The sequence below is a fragment of the Lygodium microphyllum genome, chromosome 20 (assembly GCF_053477565.2).
Source record: "Lygodium microphyllum isolate KBCC chromosome 20, Lygodium_microphyllum_v1.1.10, whole genome shotgun sequence".
In the NCBI taxonomy this organism is placed as follows: Eukaryota; Viridiplantae; Streptophyta; class Polypodiopsida; order Schizaeales; family Lygodiaceae; genus Lygodium; species Lygodium microphyllum.
This window is the reverse complement of record NC_141154.1, coordinates 64,478,327-64,495,511: the sequence shown is the minus strand read 5'-3', so window position 1 is coordinate 64,495,511 and position 17,185 is coordinate 64,478,327. Positions and strand designations below refer to the sequence as shown.

Sequence of the window (17,185 nt, the reverse complement as noted above, 5' to 3'; positions counted from 1 at the left end):
ACAAGAAGAGAGATGGAGGCCAAAACATTTTCTTGCTAGTTTTTCTTCTTTCTTCCTCACACAATACAATGTACACAAAGTATAAATAAGATACAACATAAAGAAAAGTGGGCAACTAAGTTAACAGTACATAACTGACTATACTAATCAACTAGCGCTATAACTATGCTAGCTGTAGGTAGGTGTAACAAACCAAATATAATAAGCGATAAGTCAATGGGCATGTGAGGATCATAATGATCATCGGCGTACTAAGTATAGACAGAGCTCTCTAACCAAGAGATCTTTCATCAATGTCTGCACGTGTTGAGCTTGCCATCTCAACACAAACATGGATCCAAGAGATCCAAGAGATACCAATGTACAAAGAGTCGTGTTTCCATAATATAAGATGGATATGTGTAAGACCCTTCAACATAGAGATAGTCCAAGGCAAAAATCTCATAATACAATGTGTCATGCTCTCATAGCTTGAGTAAAACCTTCTAATCTAGTTTGTGATTAATTCAACTGATCCAAGTTGCCATTTTAGGCTATTATGAGTATCAAATTGTCATCTTTCATATGGAGCAGAACAATTAAGACTTGATCATTAAGCCTTTTTAAACATTTTTATTTAAGTCTCTCAAATGATCCCCATTAACATTTATAAGAGGGAAGCTCACTAAAAAATGACAAAGACATGTTTCCATGGCTATGTGCAACATTTACTTAATCATGTGATTATAAATTAATCCACATGTTAAGTGAGGTTTCAAAAATACATGTCCTCAAGACAGCCCTCCCCCTTGAAATCCTTGCAATCATCCTCAATTGCGCTGCGCCAAATGCATCAAAAGCCTTTACACTGGAATTTCCATAGGGCCTCATAGTCAACACAACATTGCACACACTATTGTTCAACCATTCCATATGCCCAACATATGCTGAAAATTACTAGCCAATATAACATAACATAAGACTCACAAAGAATCTCAAAAACATTGTCAGATTATCATGTGACATGTCCATTTCTCATGAGTTCAACTCCTCTGGCAAAACCAAACCATAGTATAGCAAAAACCAAGCATAAACCATGGCTAAAACATCAATGGCATCATAACATATGCTGTTGTCCATGGAACTAGATGTAAACCATTGAAAATTGAGCATAATCTGATCATAAACTGATCACTTGCTGATCTGATAACCGATCACAAACTGCTGCAAATGTGACCCCAAACTGATCACAAACTCATTGCAAAAACTGACCAGCAAAATCAATGCAAAAACTGATCCAAAAAGTGACCATAAACGGTTCTCAAGCTGATAAAAACTGAGCTGAATACCACTGAATATTAATGATCATACGCTGAAAACCAACATTCGATAATCAACCCCTGATGATCATTAATTGATGCTACACCAAGCATAACCAATGCCATACCAAGCATAACTAATTACACACCGAGCATAACGGATGCAAATGTACAGTTTCAGAGCTACAGTGAAAACCATACTGATCTACATAGCAAACATAGTAACTAGTACATTGAATAGTGATCCCCTGGCAAACATACTCTTCAGCTCCAGTACCCTGAATGTATGATGAATACATTCAAGGTCCACTACTCTAGAGTTGTCCATTACTGAGGAGCGGAGATGCTAGCTCCCTCACAAACATCAAGTAATACTCTAGACCTCTACTCTACTGAACCTGATTGAGCCCGAACTAAAGTCGGCTCTAATTGGAAAGCATTAAGATAAAGCTGCAACAATTGAGGATGGTTTGTCAAGTCCTCATCCTCCATCCATTTGGCATCCATTGGTGAATAATTCTGAAACTTCACCAAGTACCATCTAGAATCCTTACCCCTGATCTTCCTCTCTTTGAGTGCCAAAATCTGCTCTGGTACTAGTTCATCGAGCTCTTCAACCTCTAGATGAATTTCAGCAAAAACATCCTCTGGCACCTCTCAGCCACCACCACTTTGCTCGCACACTACCATAGCTGCCATTGAGCCTTGAGCTCGGTCCCTCTCCCCCTTCTCAGTTTGTGTGTCACCATCAGATTGAGCTTGACTACCTGTTGTGCTCCTCGTATTGCGTGCCATCAATTCACCTCCACAGCATTGACTCAGACTTGCATCGATAGTCTGTTTTCCTGCTAAATCATCAACATAGTCCCTGTTTGGGCCAACACACCCTAACAAGTCGACACAATCCCAAATAGTCTTGCGCTTCTTGTCGCCTATCGTCTTAGGCATCATACACATAAACGACAACTATGCCTCGTCAAACACGACTAGCAAGGGTCAGCTGACACACTAGCCTGCTTGTCTATTTCAACCAGCCTATCCTCAAACCCATCATGCATGTAGTTAGCCGACACACGCCCGTTTTCAGCCTAAGCCAAGTCATAGGGTCTTTAATGCACCAACTACCTACGGTAAAAATATTTTAAAAAATTAACCCCCCTTCAGTCTTAATCAACATTAAACCACTCAATTCACATTTGCTTGCATGCAATGTTCCTAACAAGCTCAAAATTTGGGGTTTTTGCAACAAATCCAAATTTCTGCCAAATTTCTTCCTAAAATTTAGGGCTTTTGTTTAAAAATCCCAAATTTCATTAAAATTTTAGGGATTTTGCATTTTGTGTACAAAATTAACTCAATTTTGATCCAAAACTTGGATTTTTTCACATTTAAGATTCAATTTCACCATATTTTACCGATTAAATTTGGGGCTCTTATGAAATTTTTCCAAATTCATCGACATTGAGGCCAATTACACATTCTACATTGAGATTTACGCACATTGGAGCCCTTTCAGCTATAATTTCTTCATCGACACCATCAACTTTTTGAAAATTTGTGACTTTTTGGTATCTTCTTTACTTTCTTTTTTGAGCTGCACTTGCATTTGTACTTTGAACAGCTGTAGGTAGCTGGTTTCTAAAAAACCAGAAATCTCAACAAGCAATGGCCGACCAAAATGATTTGCTCAAATGTTTAGGGACTTTGACAAATTAGATGGCCCTAATTATCCCATGTGGGCATACATGATGGAACATATACTTGTTGCCAAGCAACTTTGGGGTTATATATGTGATTTAGAAGTAAGCCTTGTAGGCCCTCCTACATAGAATATCACACTTTCTTTTGGCTCATCCACAATCACCAGTGGATCTTCAGCTCCATCTCCTCTTGCACCTCCCATAGTAGATCAGTTGAGATGGGATGGGCATGATGCCCAAGCTCATGCTTTGATTACACTTTCATGCAACAGACAAGTTATATTGCAGATTTGTTTATACACAACAGCCAAGGATGCTTGGGATAAGCTTGCCTCGTTGTATCAAGTGCATAATGAAGCTCGTGTAGCCTATTTGCATTACCAGCTTGAGATGGAGCACATGACAAAGGGCGATTCTGTGGATGTCTACAATACATGTGTTAAGGACATTACCGAGTAACTTGCTAATATTGATGAAATCATTCCTGATGCATCTCTTTTATCTACAATCTTGGCTGGTCTACCTGATACTTATCAAAGTTTTGCCACTACACTCTGTTTACTTGCAAAAGGAGATGCTAATGCTTACACATTTGATGCATTGGTATCATTGCAAAAAGAGCAATCAAGGGTGAATCTCTCTAATATAAGCATGGATAATCAAGCATTTGCAGCCAGTCATCACAACAAAAGAAGTCATGGCAACCCTCTAACTCCAAAGGAAAAGACAAAACAACTTCTTCTATGGACTCCTCAAGCACCAAGGATGATGATGCTAAGAAGAAGAGGTGTACTTATTGTAGGAAAAAGGGGCGTATAATTGAAGAATGCAAAAAGAGGATAACAAGTGAAAAGAAGAAATAATCAGGCATGAGTGTTGCTAAAAATTCAGCAAATGCAAAAGATGCAACCACACATTTCGCAAGCTTGGGTCCTATGCCTTTGTTGTGCGTTGTTCGTATGATCCTTCTTCACATAAGCATGGTCTTTCAATTCCTAAAAATTGCAGCACTTGGTATTTTGACAATAGCGCTTCTAAGCACATGACATCTTTCCGTGACTTGTTTGTATCATATGCAAATGTGCAAAATGGGGGATCAGTTGTATGTGCAAACAATGCTTTGTATCCCATTCAAGGCATTGGTTAGATTCCAATTATTATAGTGGATGGGAAAACTATCATGCTTGAAAGGGTCTTGTATGTGGCAGGCATAAAGAAAAACTTACTTTCAATTTCATCCATTGCAAGTGCTGGTTTTATGGTCAAATTCCACATGGATCGATGTAGTGTCTATGATTGTAGTGATGGGGATGCCCTCACTGTCACTAACAAGGTACAATGGACTTTATAAGCTCGATTTATATGAGAGGAGAGCATCAAAGGATGCATTACATGTTGATGTCACCATTGTGGATGACACTGAGTTATCGCATGCTCGGTTTGGTCATCTTAATTATGGCAGCTTGCTACACATTAAAAACAAAAATATGATGCTCAATCTTCTTTATTAAAAGCACCTACTCACAATGTACGTGAAAGTTATGTACTTAGCAAAATGCGTCGTACTTCATTTCCCAAGGGTAGTACTATGCATGCTGATTAGAAATTACAGCTTGTGCATAGTGATGTGTGTGGGCCCATGCGTGTCAAATCCATTGAAGGATACTTGTACTTTGTTACCTTCATTGATGACACGAGTTATTATTATTGGACATATGCTTTGAAGCACAAATCAAAAGTGTTTACATGCTTTAAAACTTTCTTGGCCTTGGGCTAAAAATGACAGGGGAAGGGGGGGGGGGGGGGGGGGGGGGGGGTATACCATTGGAGTTCCAATTCCTCCTTGGCTGAAAGGGGCAATATCGATCAGTGTAATACACCTTAAACGCCTCAACAAAATGGTTTGGTTGAAAGGGGGGGTATGTCATTGGAGTTCCAATTCCTCCTTGGCTGAAAGGGGCATTATCGATCAGTGTACTACACCTTAACGCCTCAACAAAATGGTTTGGCTGAAAGAAAAATTTGCACTTTGATGGAAATGGCCGTTGTATGCTCTCACACAATAAGCTGCCCCTAAAGTTTTATCTTAATGCTATCATGTGTGCAGTGTATGTGCTTAATGTAGCCCAACCAAAGCATTGGTTGATTGTACGCCTTACGAGGCTTGGAATGGCCGGAAACCAATGGTGTCACATATCCATGTCTTTGGTTATTTGGCATATGTTGTAGTGTCACAACCACAAAGACATAAATTGGAAAACAAGGCTGTCAAATGCATCTTTATTGGTTATAGTGCAGAAAGTAAAGGGTACCGCTTGTACCAAACCTCCACCAACAAGATTTTTGTTAGTAGAGATGTGGTATTTGCTGAACATGCTGGTCAGCCCTTTATGGACTGCAAAAATCTGCCCAATGCAGGGCCTATGGACATGTTTGACAGTTTCTTGCCTTTATTTCAGCAAGGTGGACCTGATTTTGGTCAATTTTAGCAACCTATGGAGGGTTTACAGCAGCAAAATCAGCACCAAACACAAGCTGAACAGCTGCCTCATTTTCAGCCCATTGATCAAGGCATTGTTGATTATGAAGTGGCCAATGAGAGGATTGCTATTCAGGAAGCTAAAATAGTTCCTAGATGGCTCCTAGATACATTATGGGATAGCAAATAGCCCGTTCTTCTTCCTAGTAAAACTAGAGCAGCCACTCACCATACACAGGGTAACTTGGTTGCGCATACACTTGTAGCTACTACATGCAATGAAGAACTTGTTTCTTTACATGATGCTTTACAAAACAAACATTAGAGGGCAGCTATAAAATTAGATTTAAACTCTATTGATAAAAATGGCACATGGGAGTTATGTGACTTTCTTATCAGTAAGCATGCTATAGGCACTAAGCAGGTTTACAAATTGAAATGCAAATTTGATGGTAGCATTGATCGCTACAAGGCACATCTTGTTGCCAAAGGGTATGCCCAATTGCATGGCATTGACTATGATGAGACGTTTGCACCCACTTCACATATGACCGCAATTCGTAGTGTCGTTGTTTTGGTTGCTCATTATGATTGACTTGTGCATTAGTTCGATGCGAAGACTTCTTTTTTAAATGGTGATCTTCATGAGGAGGTTTATGTCACTCAACCTCTTAACTTTGTTTAGAAAAGGTTAGAAAGTAAAATGTATTATTTAAATAAGGCCATCCATGGTTTAAAGCAGGCACCTAAGACATGATATGAGAAGATACATGCATACTTGATTGCTCTTGGCTTTAGTAATTCACACACTTAGAGCACACTTTATGTCCCCAAAGATGGGGATAGCCTCTTGATTCTCATTCTTTATGTGGATGATATACTCTTGAATGGACCTCATGAGACACATATTTCAACTTTAAAGGTTGAACTATAGCATGCTTTTGATGTGGCAGATCTTCGCCACTTGCATAACTATCTTGGCATACAATTTACTGCAATTGAGGGGGGCATTATTTTGCAACAATCTAAGTACATTAGGCAGCATGTTGAGCGTTTTCAAATGCAAACACTGCAAGCCTATCTCTACTCCCATTGAGGCAAGCCACAAGTTTACACTTGAGGATGTAGGAGAACCTTTTGATACTTCTCTTTATCAACAGGCTATTGGTTGTTTATTGTATTTGTGTAATATACGGCCAGATATTCAATTAAGCGTCTCTTAGTTGGCATGCTTTATGCATAGGCCTGGTGCTACACATTGGCAAGTAGTTAAACATGTCTTTTGTTATCTCAAAGGCACTCAAACATTCCTTTTATATTCTAAGGACACTTCTCTTTGCCTGCATGCATTTATAGATAGTGATTGGGCTAGTTGTTTTGACACGAGGGTGCCCACTAGTGGCAATCGTTTCATGCTTGGTGATTCATGCATTTCTTGGCTAGCAAGAACTAGTCTACAGTAGCCACATCTAGCTGTGAAGCTGAATACAGGGCAACATTTACAGCTACATTGGAATGTGTATGGCTCAAATGCCTTTTGGTCGATCTTAGTGTGGAATAGTAGTCACCCACTCCTATCTACACTAACAATCAAAGTGCCATGGCAATTGTAAGGAATCCAGTTTTTCATGCTCGCACTAAGTACATTGAGGTGCATTATCATTATGTCAGAGAGATGCTCCATGTAGGGGAGATTGACTTGGTTTATGTCCCTACATAAGATAACTTGGCAGATATGTTTCTAAAGCTCTCTCTAGGGAGAAGTTCAAAGCCTTTTACAAGGCTCTTGGCTTCATTTGGGGATTAATCTGTCTATTCCTTGTAAACGTTCACATCATTCACTCACGGGGGTTTGTTACACTTATCGTGTTCCTCCTATGTTCTGATGTGAATGCTCCCTTATCTCACGGGCACTTTTTACCTTCTAGCTGGAGGGTTTTTCCCCATGTGAACACCCTTTAGTGGGTGTGGTACTTAGTATCTTATGGATTTTACTTTCATTCATCCTCACATAGTAGATATGATCTTCTAGCACTCTCTTCTCTCTTGTTGTTCACGCAACACTAATCTCTCTTGAAAAGGAAGGTCCCCCAAGCCTCCTGCTCTACATTTGCTATACCTAAGAAGTTTGTGCCCATGCCTTGTTGTATAAGAAGCTGGGGAATAACAAATTAGTGTTAATAATATTGATATTATGCCATGTCACACTGACATTGGTATAAAAGGAGAGAAGATGTAATTTTTCACATCTTTTTGACACATTAATACAATTACAATCTTTCTCTCCCTTCTTGCTCACAGCTTCTATAGCTTCCCCTTCTTTCCTATCTTTCTCTCTCTAAATCTAGTCTTTCTCTCTCCTCGTCACTCTTATTCTCTCTCTTCCTGCAGTCTTTCTCTCTCTTCTGCAGTCTTCTCTCTCCTCTTTCTCTCTCCCTAGTTCTCTCTCTGACAAGTGGTATCAGAGCTTGAGTCTTTGATCCATTCTTTTCTTCCATTTTTAGTCCCATTTTCCTATTTCAAAATTAATTTCAGACAAAAATGGTACAAGACAGTGATTAGTGGAGTGCTGCAGGACATCTACAGTTAGTAAGAGACTACATCTGGAGATATCCAAGGTCAGATATGGCGGATAATGGCTTAAATGGCTGGACGTCATCAAATTTTATGTAAAATTGAAGGTAATTAGGGTAAAGGATGGTTAACCGGGCTTAGTTTGGGAACAAACAGTGGTTACTTTGAAAAGAGGGGGTTCTCTTTTCCCTTTTCTGGAGTTTCCTACAGGTCTCATGGAAGTTCAGCCCTAAGATCTGTTCATTTCTCTCAAACCCCTGAACTTCTTGGCCAACAATCACTTGGAGTAACTTCCCCTGATCAAGAGCTTCAGAATGAGCACAAGGTTGCTCAACCTTGGCTCAGCCAGGCAGCCAGGAGCACCCTGCTTAGCCTGCTCTTCCCCTCAGCTCCGGCACTCTTCCTGGTCCCTTGCAAGCATAAATCCTCAGCAAGATGAAGGTTCTCAGCTCCATTCAAGGATTCCTCAGTCTCTTCATAAACCCTAGGTGAACAGTCCATGGCAGCCATGAAAGCTTCAGCCCGACCTTTCAATTTTCAACAATTTCTTGAAGATTCTTCATCCTTTTAGCCCGTGGGATCATCTCAGCAAGGTTTCTTCAACAAATTGCAAGGATTAAGCGCGAAATGGTTAAAGATTGAAGATCAAGAGCTTCTATGGAGCAAAAATTTGGGGAAAACGGGTTTAATGCTTCAATTTCAAGCATTTGAGGCTCCAAGATTGTTCTTAAGCACCGGATAAACAAGCCTTGTGGATTATTTTACCAACATTGGACAACCGGGGACTTTATCAAGCATATGAGATTGATCAAGTCATCTTCAGCCATGTCAAAGGTACTCTTCTTCAATTCTTAATCTCTCTCATTAATCCAATTGCTGAGCTTAATCCATTTAATTGAGAGATTAAAGAATTGAACATTATTCATCAAATTCTCAGCCAACCTTTGCTTGAATCCATCTATTCATGAATGCAATGCTTGCTTTATGCATATTAGTTCCAATCAGTGAATTAGAGGCTTCAATCTGAAATTTCAGCATAATACTTGAATCCTATTGATTGAATCCATTGATTGATAAATTTGTTTACTCTAATCCGATTGATTGGCTGAATTTCTTTTGCTCAAGTTGAAATATTGTAAAAGGGTAAGTACTAGCAATCAGTGAGTCACTGAATTGCATCGGTAAGACCCTTCTCCTATCCCAATTTTTCAAAATCTCATTCAATTGCATCTCATGAAAGGCTGAATGAATATTTCAGAAATGCATATCATGCTGATTGCTTAGAACACTAGCCTCTGCCATGTTGATATTCCCACTGAGGAAAAAGGTGGATGCCGGGGGAGATAGTGGGACAAAAGAGAGGTGACCCTCCCTCACTATCGAAGATCCCGAAGGGGTGCAACCAACCGACCCGGGGGAAACTTTGCCCACCTCCCGGTGATTCGGAGCCCGTGTAGGGAGCCTGTCATGCCGTTTTATCCCTCACACAGGTACAGCGAGTGGAGAATTGAAGATTGAAGACTTTCCAAGGACTCAAGTACTTACAGGACCAAAACAGTGTAAAACAGGGAATTTACAGGTCACTTACAGGGTATTTACAGGTGGTTACAGGTACACCATTCATTACTGAAGCACAGATGCAGGTACTACAGGGTACCCACAGGTCCTATATACCCTTTTGCAGGGTTTGGTAGCCATTTGGGGTTACTATCTTGCATTACAGGGTCAAAACAGGGCACTTACAGGTCTAGACAGGGTGCAGGACTGGACAGTTCAGACTCTGAAATTCAGCTACAGAATTTTCTGTCCTAAACCTGTTATAGCATGCTATAGCTCATCTCGAAGAGGGCATTCTTAGCTTCGATTCGCACAAAAAAGTTCTGAAATCGGAGTTTCCTAGCCAAAGTTATAGCCGTTTTTCTGACAGGGGGTACTGCAGGACTGCACTAATATGGCAGGACATAAAGGCAAAAATAAGGTCCAGGAGGATTATGCTCAGCAAATCAGGGATTCCATGATGGATAGCACACTTCAAGAGAACCCTGAAGAGCTTCAACAACAAGGAGAAGTCAGTATACTCAATAATACTTTGTGTGCCCATGAACAAAGACATAGGGAACGACATGAGGCCATCTTGTCAAGAATGGAGCAGATGGTTCTATCTACTAATCAGACCAAGGCTTCTATTGATAAGTTGGTAGAATCCAATGAACAACTCATGGCACAAATCTCTAAATTCATGCAGTTGCAAATGGCATCAAGAGAAGTTAATGAGAAGGCTTGTTCAAACAGTGGCCCTTCAGTCCCACTTCAACCATCTAATCAAAATGGTCTTGGAAATGGGATTATTGGAAGAAGAGGCATTCCAAATAGCAGTACGAAGTAGGAGAAGCTTCACAGAGGCATGATGACTATTTGGGCAGTTTGAATGGGGCCAATACTCAAGTTTTTGGACTGCATACTCAAAATTCTAGGGGTACTCTACCAACAAGAAGATTACATAGTAATTCTCAGCCACCTGTTGGAAGATTTCCGTCTCAATTTGGAGGCTCTGTACTTGGTAATCCTGATCAGCCAATTTTGGGACAGCAACCCTTTCATGAAACTGAGTTTAAGGGCAAAATTATTTTAGCCAAATTTAATGGCCAGTCATATTCACCATCAGACTTAGAGGAATGGACCTCTAAGATGGAGTCCTACTTTGATATATACCCTAAATTGATGATATGAAGATTCACTTTGCTTCCTTGCATCTAGAAGGATTTGCCCATACTTGGTGGAGGTATATCAAGAAAGAGAATATACTTGTAGAGAATTGGGAAGCTTTCAAAGCACTTATGGCTGAAGTCTTTGTTTCGCCTCTTGAGAAAGAGAAGTTAGCACGGAGATGGTATGGTTTGGAACAAAGGGGCCTAAGTGTAAGAGAGTATACAAACCAATTCCTCAACTTGACCATGTATGTGGAAAGCATCAGTGATGAGGCTAAGCTTCACAAGTTTATGTATGGTTTGGAGCCATCTTTGTCAGCTGATGTTATGGCGCAAAATCCTACTTCACTTTTCAAGGCTATTGAGCTTGCGGAGCGCTATGGAAAAAAGTATAGGAAATAATCTTCATTTCAGCCTAGTTATGGACAGCCAAGGACTGTTTTAAAGCAGGGACAAGTTGGTAACACTTATGGCAGCAATCATGTGCCTAATGGGAGCTTACGGGTACCAACTTATCCTCCATTTAATGCTTCTAGGCCTCAAAGTAATTTCAGGACAGCAAACAGTCCAAAAGTTAAATTCAAACAGGGGGACAACAAGCCTAAGTCCATTTCAGCTAATACAAATCCCAAATCTATTCCCATGGATCTTTACAAGGAAAGGAAGGACAAGGGCTTATGTTTCAAGTGTGGAGAAAAGTATACACCTGATCATGCTTCAAAGTGCGTATACAGAAATGTCAAGCCTAAGCTTCAGAGTATTCTGGTTTTTGAGGATTTTGAAGATGACATAGATGAGGCTAATGCAGTGGCAATTAATGCTGAAAATGAAGATCTTGAGGAGGAAGTTGGACAGTACTTTTATGATCCAGCCGACTCTTTTCCTTTTGATCCAGGTGGAGATGTTCCGTTTGACCCTGGTGGATCTTGTGATGAGTTGCTTGCTGCCACTAATTGTTCTATCTCTATGGATGCTTGGACGGGATCTAAGAGCCTTAATACACTTCGTATGAAGGGAAGCATATGTGAAAAGCCAGTGTTCATCCTGATAGACAATGGCAGTACTCATAGTTTTGTCAATAAGTCCATCATGGACAAGTTAAATTGTGTTCCCACAGACTTACAGCAGCCCATTAGAGTACAAGTGGCTAATGGTGAAGAAGAAATCAGCACACAGATTTGCCCACAGGTTTCTTTGCAGTTGGCTGAAATTTTTGAAGCCAAAGTAAACCTGATCACTCTAGAAATGGGGCCCATAGATATTGTACTTGGTTGTGATTGGTTGATGACATTAGGCAGGATCACTATGGATTTCTCACAGTTATATATGGAGTTTATCTCCAATGGACAGCTTATCCATTTACAGGGAATTCCTAGTAGATCTAATTTTCAGCTTATCACCATTCAACAACTCAAAAGAGAGTACAAGAAGCGCTCACAAATATTTGTTTTGCATTTGAACAAAGAAATACAGGATCAGCCCAATAATTCAGCAAACCATCCAGCCTTGACAGCTCTTCTTGAGGAGTATAGAGATTTGTTTGAAGTACCTACTTCATTGCCTCCTAAGAGAGCGGTGGATCACCCCATTGATTTAGAGCCCAACTCAAAGACAATCAATAAGCCACCTTACAGATTATCAAAGTGTAAACGTGAGGAAGTAGCCAAGCAAATCAAAGAACTTCTTGAAATGGGATTCATTGAACCAAGTTCTTCACCTTACGCATCTCCAGTCCTGTTAGTCAAAAAAAAAGATGGATCTTTCAGAATGTGCATTGACTACAGGGATCTCAATAAGATAACAGTGAAGAGCAGGTATCCTATACCCAGGATTGATGATTTGCTTGATGAGCTTAAGGGGGCTCGATTCTTCACGAAGATTGATTTGAGATCAGGGTATCATCAGATTCGTATGCGAGAGGGTGATGAAGTCAAGACTGCTTTTAGGACTGATCGTGGGCTCTATCATTTCTTGGTGATGCCATTTGGGCTTACAAATGCTCCAGCTACCTTTCAAAGCATGATGAATAAGATCTTGCAACCTTTCCTCTTTCAGTTTGTCTTCGTGTTCTTTGATGACATTTTGATCTATAGCAAGACTTTACAAGATCACTTGGCACATATGAGAGGGGTTTTTGATGTGTTGAGACATCATAGGCTTTTTGCTAAGGAGAAGAAGTGCTCTTTCATACAGACTGAAGTGGAATACTTGGGACATATAGTCAATGAAAAAGGAATACAGGTTGATCCCAAGAAGGTGCAATGCATAAGAGATTGGCCAACGCCTACTACTACTACCTCTCTTAGAGGATTCCTTGGTCTATCTTCATTCTATCGTCGATTTATAAAGCATTATGCGGCAATTGCAGCTCCTTTGACTGACAGGTTGAAGAATGGGGCTTTCTTTTGGGATGCTCTTGCAGATAGCAGCTTCAACCAGTTAAAGGAACTCCTTACTTCTGCTCCTATCTTAGTATGCCCGGATTTCTCCAAAGAGTTTACTATACAGTGTGATGCTAGTGGCCGTGGCATTGGGGCTGTTTTGCTTCAGGAGCATGGAGTAATTGCATTTGAGAGCCGTAAGCTTACAGATAAGGAGATGGCTATGAATGTTTACGACCAGGAGATGTTAGCTATCCTGCATGCAATCAAGAAGTGGCACCATTACTTATATGGCAGCCAATTCAGAGTACATATTGATCACCGGGTACTCAAGTATTTCCTTACTCAGTCAAATCTCACTCCAAAGCAACGACGTTGGGTAGCTACATTACAAAATTATGATTTTGACACCACTCATACAAGGGGTAAAGATAACATAGTGGCTGATTCTCTTTCTCGTATGTGGGCCTGCAAAGTGTCAGCTATGACAGAATTACATAATGACTGGATTAAAGAACTACAGGAGGTCTATCTTTTAGATGAGGAATTCAGCCAAATCTTTCAAAAATTACAACAAGGTCTTATGGAAGAAAACTCGCATTACCAACTTAAAAATAGTCATATTTGGTGCAAAGGCAAGATTGTTATTCCCTCTACTTCTTCTTTTAAGCGGAAAATTATGGAGGAGTTACATTCTTCGCCTTTAGTTGGACACTTGGGAGTTTTCAAGACTTATGACAGGATCAGCAAAAGCTTTTATTGGAAAGGACTGTGGAAAGATGTCAAGGACTTCGTTATGAAGTGTATGCCTTGTCAGCAAAATAAGGATAGCACCCATAAGCCAGGAGGTTTGTTACAGCCATTGCCTATTCCTACGGGTAAATGGACTCATATTACTATGGATTTCATTACTGGCTTACCTACTACTAAGAAGAGGTGGAACAGTATTTATGTGGTGGTTGACAGACTCACCAAAGCAGCTCATTTTATCCCAACAAAAATTCAGTTTACTGCTTCTCAAGTGGCCAACCAGTTTATAGAGCATATTTTTAGACTCCATGGATTACCGCAGGTGACTGTCCATGATAGGGACTCAAAGTTTATGAGTGACTTTTGGCAGGCGGTATTTACATCTATGGGCACTAAATTGGCTCCATCTACAGCTTATCATTCCCAAACTGATGGACAGACAGAGAGAGTTAATAAATGGTTGGAAACTTATCTTCGTCATTTTTGCTATAATGTCCAAACTTCATGGGATTCTTGGTTACACCTAGCTGAGTTTGCTTACAACAATTCCACTCATGCGAGCATAGGAGTTTCACCCTTTGAGGCTTTATATGGTTACAAGGTGCCCTTACCCACAGTCATCTTTAATGAAAAGATCAATCCTCATAGAAAGGAGGGGTTGAAAAGAATGCAGACCCTTCTTCAGCAATGCAAGGTAAATCTAAGGAAGGCTCAAGATCAAATGAAGATGTATGTTGATGAGAAGAGGAGGCCTTTAGAGTTCCAAGAAGGAGAGCTGGTTTTGTTGAAGGTGCCCAAATCCAAGTACTCTACGTTAAAAGATGGATCCAGTAATAAGCTTGCCCACAGGTTTTATGGCCCTTACAGGATCCTTAAGCGAATTGGAAATTTGGCATACAAACTAGAGCTTCCCTCTTCTACAAAGATTCATAACGTCTTCCATGTTAGTCAGCTCAAGCCCTATTATGGTGATCCAGTGGATATAGCTGATGAGCTGCCACCCATTGATGAAGATGGTCTTGTTCAGTACATCCCAGAGGCTGTTATAGGTCAGCGTGAAAAGAAACTTCGATCACATTCTATTGTGGAATATTTGATCAAATGGAGAGGTTTACCATCTGAAGAGGCTTCTTGGATACCTGATTCTATATTGGATGAGTATCCATACTTGAGGGAGACATTGGTGGCTGAAGCCTATTGCTTATGGAGCTAATAATGATGCAGACTGGTTCAAGACAGCACGCTGTTTTAGAACAGTTTTATCGTATCTAATTTTCAGAATTAAGCTATCTATATGGTCTTAAAGTACTCTTCAAGAGCTTCGTTTTGATATATGGTACATCTCATTTGGACACTTCTATCAAAAGTTATGGCAGATTTGGTCCAGCAGGGACTGTTTACTCAGCAAGCTGTCTACTTTGTTCTGGGATTATTTGTTGAAGACTTTATGGCTCCATTTGCTTCTGAAGTATTTCAAATCATGTATATAGCTGGGGCTTACTTCCGTTCTTCAAATTCAGCTCATGTAGTGGTCATTTTTCATTCATTTTCCATTTGTAAAGCTGTAAAACAGAGTAGTACTCTGTTCTATCCATCCTCTTTCTAGTTGTTTCTAGGTTTGTTTTTTAGGACAAAAACTTTTGGGAAGGGATGGATTGTAAGAAGCTGGGGAATAACAAATTAGTGTTAATAATATTGATATTATGCCATGTCACACTGACATTGGTATAAAAGGAGAGAAGATGTAATTTTTCACATCTTTTTGACACATTAATACAATTACAATCTTTCTATCCCTTCTTGCTCACAGCTTCTATGGCTTCCCCTTCTTTCCTGTCTTTCTCTCTCTAAATCTAGTCTTTCTCTCTCCTTGTCACTCTTCTTCTTTCTCTTCCTGCAGTCTTTCTCTCTCTTCTGCAGTCTTCTCTCTCCTCTTTCTCTCTCCCTAGTTCTCTCTCTGACATGTTGTTTCTCTAGGGTATCTAAATTTTTGAACTCAATTTCAACAATCCAAGATTCCACCTCGACAAGCTAGCCATGACCTCTAGCAAAAAAGCCACTCATCCTCTAACCTCTATCGATGCATACTGAGGATTCCAAATTGACATTTGACCCAAATCACAAAGCTTGCTTTGCAATGATGGTCTTATGGCTTGCCCTACGACGACAGTCTTGTGACCTCTCACAATAGAACCAAGATATGCCCATCCTTCACTCCACCTGTGGGCATTGATTGATTGCTCCGAGTACAAGAAGGATCCGGGGGGGAAAAGGGATGGATGATGGCAACACTCGCAATGAAAACACACCTATCCTTGTAGGAAACCTTGCTGAATAGATGTCACTCCTCTTGAAGTCCCTACTTTCAACTAGGGGTCTTGGGGGGATACCTAGCCCTTATTGTTGTGACATTGGACTTTGACAAATTTGTCGTCATCCACTTTAAGGTGAGCCTCTATCTAGGAAATTGTGTATACTCTATAGCTTGATGTTCAAATGTGCAACATCTAAGACATTGACCAGCCTGCCTTGTAATGATGACCTACTACTAAAATGAGGTTACCAACCACGATCTCCATTTCTATAGTGGCATTTTCTCGATGTCAGCAACCACTGCTTGTAGCTTCAATAATCTTGCACCTATCATCATGATCTCCAACTCTATAGTGGTATTTTCTTGATGTCTGCAACCACCACCCGTAGCTTCAATACTCTTGCACCTATCACCGCACTTGTGAAGGATGGAAGGAGCAAGGTGCCAACAAAGAAATTTTTGAAGTCCTTTACTAGTTGGTGGTACTCCACTATGAGGCTTGGAAAGAGGAGAGTAACTAGATGGTTAGGGAACATATGGTACGAGCCAAAGTTAGAGATCATGAATCCGTTGTATGAAACTCGTATTCATGTTTCTTTCTTGATGGTTTCAAATTTTAGTTCAAGACAAGGCTAGCATTGTAGATATTTTACCAATCCTAACTAGACTGAAGGTTTTTTTTTTCAGCTCTCGCCTTGGTAAGTACGCCTCCATTAGCATGGAGATGGAGATACTATCCTCTCTAGAGATGAGGCATCCTTTTTCCTATCTTGGCATCCGTCTTTCTTTCCTTTAATTGAGCCGTTTTAATAATTTAATATCATTTCCTACACTACTCGTTTGTTTATTTTTCATGTCAAAGTAGACTGTTACCTTGATGGTTGTGCCTTCACATTCTTGACTAGCATGGGACCCATCTCCCAAGGTCAAGTTTTAGGCATGCCTACGACACTTTATCACCATTGGAGCCATCTCCCTAGA

General features: G+C 40.3%; 1 protein-coding gene across 3 annotated transcripts in view; it reads right to left on the bottom strand.

The window, feature by feature from the left end:
* The window catches only part of LOC148018958 (uncharacterized), a 99,979-nt gene that overhangs the window by 34,075 nt on the left and 48,719 nt on the right, over nucleotides 1-17,185 (bottom strand). The gene's annotated exons all lie outside the window — the stretch shown is intronic.